Source organism: Scardinius erythrophthalmus, assembly GCF_964197995.2.
Source record: "Scardinius erythrophthalmus genome assembly, chromosome: 7".
In the NCBI taxonomy this organism is placed as follows: Eukaryota; Metazoa; Chordata; class Actinopteri; order Cypriniformes; family Leuciscidae; genus Scardinius; species Scardinius erythrophthalmus.
The window spans coordinates 8,756,023-8,761,252 of record NC_138227.1 but is presented as its reverse complement, the minus strand read 5'-3'; the positions used below and the strand labels follow the sequence as shown (position 1 = coordinate 8,761,252).

Below are 5,230 nucleotides of genomic sequence, written 5' to 3'. Positions count from 1 at the left end.
GACAGTAACAATTCCTTTCAGCATAAATAACTTGAGAGAGAGGGAGAGAGAGAGGTAGGTGTGTGTGTGTGTGTGTGTGTGTGTGTGTGTGTGTGTGTGTGTGTGTGTGTGTGTGTGTGTGTGTGTGTGTGTGTGTGTGTGTGTGTGTGTGACAGTATGCACACACTGTATGGTTGCAGCCACTGAACTATAGCCTCATCGATACTAGTAGCGTGTGACATGGTTGTGTATGATTTGGCAATAGGGGATAGCCTATACACTGGGGAAAGTCGGGCCGACTCCCCAAATTTTTTAAACATGTTTCTACATTATCGGGAGGTGCTCGTAACGTGCTTGGCTCGTAATTCCTCTTACACACATAACGCATAGAAATATCTGCGGTTTTGAAAATAGGCCTACCCATGTTCGTTTAGAAAGTAACTGAAGCTTCAGTAAATGTTTGGCGGGTCAAAAACAAGAGCAACATGTCATGTGATGTGATGGAGATGAATAAAATGAAATTCACCTTTAGTCTTTAGTGTTTTGTGCTGAGATTTAGTGTGTTTAAAGAACAGCCCTAAAAATTACAATAAAGGACACTTCTTACCGAGGATAAAGATATACGTGAATATCGGAGAGATGATCTTACCTCAGTAACAGTAGTTTAACTACTCCGTAACCTCAGTAACAACTGAGCAGTCCCAGCTAACAATTTAACGTTCTGGGAACGTTCTGGGAACGTTAGTTTTTGGTTCCCAGAACGTTCCCAGAACGTTCCCAAGAACGTTCCCTATTGGTTAGCCAGGAAAGTTTTCTTTACGTTAATAGAACGTTCCCTATAGGTTAGGGGAACGTTCCCGGAACGTTGCCGAAAGGTTCCCAGAACGTTCCCGCAAGGTTCTCGTAACGTTCCCGGAAGGTTAGGGGAACGTTCCCGGAACGTTGCCGAAAGGTTCCCAGAACGTTCCCGGAAGGTTCTCGGAACGTTCTCCTAACGTCTACACATCCTGATATGCCTGTACACAAATTATAGGTCTACAAACATATTCTACATTGTTTATTGTTCAAACACTTAAGAATCCTATGAATATATTATTACAATAAATTGAATTTACAGAAACTATCATTAATAAGTAAATCAATCAGTTTGTATTAAATAAATAAATCAGCACACAATCCATGTTTTTGTTGATTCATTGTTTAATTATCAACCTAAAATAAGTCATTAAAAACAGCGTTAGCAAAATGTATTCAGGAACAGTAATTTACATTTAATATTTCAAACATGAAAATATTTCAATAAATAAAACTGCACAAACATTTTAATTAAAACTATCTTTTGCAAACTGTAGCCTATAACTTTGGCTAAAAAGTTGAAAAAGTATTTATTTATATACAATATACATGAATGTGCCAATCTTCACACCGCTCAAAACATTTAAACTCCCAACACCATCTGCAAATTTAACAAGAAAATAAAAAGACAACGTGTTACATGGACACACAATCCCATGCCAAAATTCAAGCCCTGTAATGGCATTAATATTCATCCGGAGCAAATGAAAAGAGTGAGGTGGGATTGTGTGTCACAAGCTGTAGGAGATATGAGAGCACGAGCGCTGCTGGTATCATGTATTTATTCAGATATTTCAGCATCAATGTGTATAGAAAAATTTATATATTTCAAAACACTACATTGCATTTATTTATATTGCACTATTTATTATTTCAGACTACAAATCAAAAAAGGAATGTTTTATATAGGGGTAAGGATACCCATTAAGCCTCTCTCTCTGAAGTCAAATAAAAAACAGAGAAAATAATATTTAAGTCTAGTGAACTCTGACCTGCGAATTCGCTTTACCTTTTATGTATAAGTCTCACCTCCAATGAAGAATTTGAAAACCTGTAACTGCTGTGTTGTTTATGAGAAAGAAAGTGAAAAAAAGTTTGAAACTGCTATCAATTTTTTTTTTTTAATCTCTGTGACTTTACACCTACAAATTCCACTGTCACAGGTGCTCAGTTTTGCTATAATGAAACCCTCACAGAACATGGTAATAATCAGCCATCCATGCAAAAGCAAAGGTCGGTGTAGTTTACAGGTGCATCTGTCCAGGCCAACGTCTGATGCCTTGATGCCTTCCGCTGGAACCTGAAATAAAAAAAATAGTACAGTTCAAAATCTATCATACATACATCTCATCTGGTATCACAAATTATCATTCCAGGTTCACTTTAAAGGGGTGGTTCGGGATTTTTGACATCGGACCTCAATGTTAAGTCAGCCTGGTTGTTATTCATCAGTGGAGACATTTTTTTAAAAAAATTATCCAGTCCTTATATTTGGATAGTTAGCCGATGCTAGGCTAGCGCGAGTCAATGGTAGATGCGTTAGCCAGCCATTAAAAACAGTTTTACCCACTCCACAGTGCACCAAACGCAAATCAATTATAACACCAAACTATCGATGCAAATGTTCGTTGAGAGAATAATGTTAGAAATCAAACTTACCTTTCATCTCAATGATCCCAAAGGAACTAGTTTCTCAGCAGCTGCGGAATTTTACTTTGCTCCAGTTAGTAATGCGGCGAAAAGTAAACACAGAACAGACGCGCACTACAGTGTGTGTAGTACATGTGTGTACCGGCTCACTCGGTTGCCTAGGTAATCAATATCACTCCGCTGCTGCTGTAGACAAGGCTTATGATTACAGGGAACAAATTATAACTAATGCAATGTGATGAAAGGTAAGTTTGATTTCTAACATTATTCTCTCAACGGACATATACATCGATAGTCTAGTGATATAATTGATTTGCGTTTGGTGCACTGTGAAGTGGGTAAAACGGTTTTTAATGGCTGGCTAACATCTACCATTAACTCGCGCTAGCCTAGCATCGGCTAACTATCCAAATATAAGGACTGGATAATTTTAAAAAAAAAATGTCTCCACTGATGAATAACAACCAGGCTGACTTAAAAATGAGGTCCGATGTCAAAAATCCCGAACCACCCCTTTAAGATATGCTCAATATTAGTGCTGCACGATATTGAAAAATTTAGAGTTTATTTAGAGATATCAGCCGTATGGTTTAGTGCATGCGCTAACGGCTCCAGGTTTGTATCTGGTAAATTACCCCACTAATAATGCCCAGAATGGTACCAAACTACTACAGTAGTACAAATAGGTTCTGTACTCATTAAACGAGGCATTGGAAAGTTTGTAAGTACATCAGGAGTTTATTTAAATAACACTTGCCTGACGGCGAATGCTACTGCTGATGTTGACGTCACTTTATGAGTACAGAACCTATTTGTACTACTCATTTTCCCCAACATAGAGCAGACCGGCACACAACAAAAACTGCTGTTCGGATGTTCCCTTTTCTGATATTTTAGCCTTTGTGACATTTTAATTAAAACAGAAGTAAGAATTTTAGTGTAATAAGCAAAAATTAACAGTAAACTCAGAGATCACCTACCGCTGCAGATGTGTACGGAAGTGAAAAGCGGAAATGCTTAGACCTCTTTCCGGTTCAACCGCTGGGCGCTCCGCATAACCCCTATTGGGGGGATTTTGTAGAGGAGTGAACCTGCATAGAAAATTACAATAGATAACAAGCATAGATAAATACAATAGAAGAAAAACACAGTTGAAATAAGCAGTGCATTATGTTTTTCAGTTAAATCTAACTTATCAGGTACAGAAATTGATTTATCAAAATGTAAAATAAGTCTTCAGTGTAAAAATAAAATAACTATAAAATTAATGTATCTTTGCTAAAGCTACAAGTCATTTTCTCTTTTGATGTTTGATCACCATTGGCGACACAAACAGCTGCGGGTACATTAGGCTGCTGTCCCTTTAAGACAAATGCGCAGAACTAATATAAATGACACGCATCCGTTTTCTTTCTGTTTAAAACACAAGACAAGAGGAAACTCGCCATTTTGACTTCATTTTGCCTGCACGTGTCTGTAAAAAAAAAGTGAAAGAGAACTTAATTCGGCTAAACTCACCTTCTTCATCTACTGACTGTGGATGGCATCAAGGTCTTGTCCTGAAGAATACAGGGCCAAACAATAGGGATTTTATCTCATCTGGTAACAAGAGCAAAGCCATAACTTTAAGAACTCTACTGATATATTTACCCCCTGATATTGCATTGGGGATATCAATTCAAACATTTTTAAAGGCTAAGAGTATGAGCCACAGCTGCCCAAGATATCAAGGGGTTGCAAATTAGTCATGGCTATAAACCTGTATGCATGGCATCTACTTTGTATTTTTTATAAAGCAATGTTCTATGCATTTGTCCCTGTCAAATAAACATTAAATAAATAAATCTGTGAAAAATAACTGCCTAAAGTTGTCGACCCCCTGAACCGCATTTAAAAGTACAAAGAATTTCAGTATTGATCAATAAAAAAAAATACATAAATACCTTTGAGTTGGACAGTATGGTGTCAGTCTCATTGGCCAACATAATTCAAAACAGACCTAAAGAAATAAAATAAAATATAGTAATCATCAGGATATCATGTTATCATAATAGTTAAATGAATTATTATAACTATGACCATTATAATATTGTATTAGTCGCCTATTATTTAGCTGATTATTTAGCTTACAGGCTTCTCAAGGACAATCTCACTGAAAAAACTTGGGGTTAATGATTTTAAAATGTGAGACTTATTTCAAAAGCATAAATCTTACAGACCCCAAACCTTTGAACAGCAGTGCACTGTATGTTTGAGGTGGTTTTGCTTACTAGTCATATGGTTCATAGAGATTTTCTTGGACAGGGAGTGCAGCAGGCCATCACAGCATGATGATCTAGGAACATAACATGCTGTTTGTCACAGAGCCAAAAATATTACATGTGATAGGTTTATTACAAGGAACCAAGCTAGAACAGAGGTGAAATGCATAAAAGATAAATACAAATCTTAAGATAATATATTGTGAAATAAATGCATATGGAATTATCATCATGATTAAACAATAACTCACCCCTTGTTGTAGAGTTTTATTTTTTCTCTCGCTATTCTGAAATCACATTTTAGCAATATTGGTAAGTGACGTCACTGATTAAGTTAACAATACAGTGCATTATTTTAGGTTAGCCTAAATAAATTAGCTTACTTCCCATTGACAAATTACCAGCAAAACTATCAAAAACTGTTATCTACACTAAATATGTGTTTAAAAACCCAAACTTTCATAAATAAGACCTCAACTTAACGT

At 36.5% G+C, this 5,230-nt stretch overlaps 1 long non-coding RNA gene across 1 annotated transcript; it reads right to left on the bottom strand.

Moving 5' to 3' along the window:
* Nucleotides 1-3,462: 3,462 nt before the first annotated feature.
* On the bottom strand, nucleotides 3,463-4,564 carry LOC308693954. The gene is made up of 3 exons (XR_014030530.1): nucleotides 4,428-4,564; nucleotides 4,003-4,043; nucleotides 3,463-3,575 (listed from the first exon to the last, which is right to left on the bottom strand). It is a non-coding gene; the product is annotated as an uncharacterized lncRNA (long non-coding RNA).
* Nucleotides 4,565-5,230: the final 666 nt, after the last annotated feature.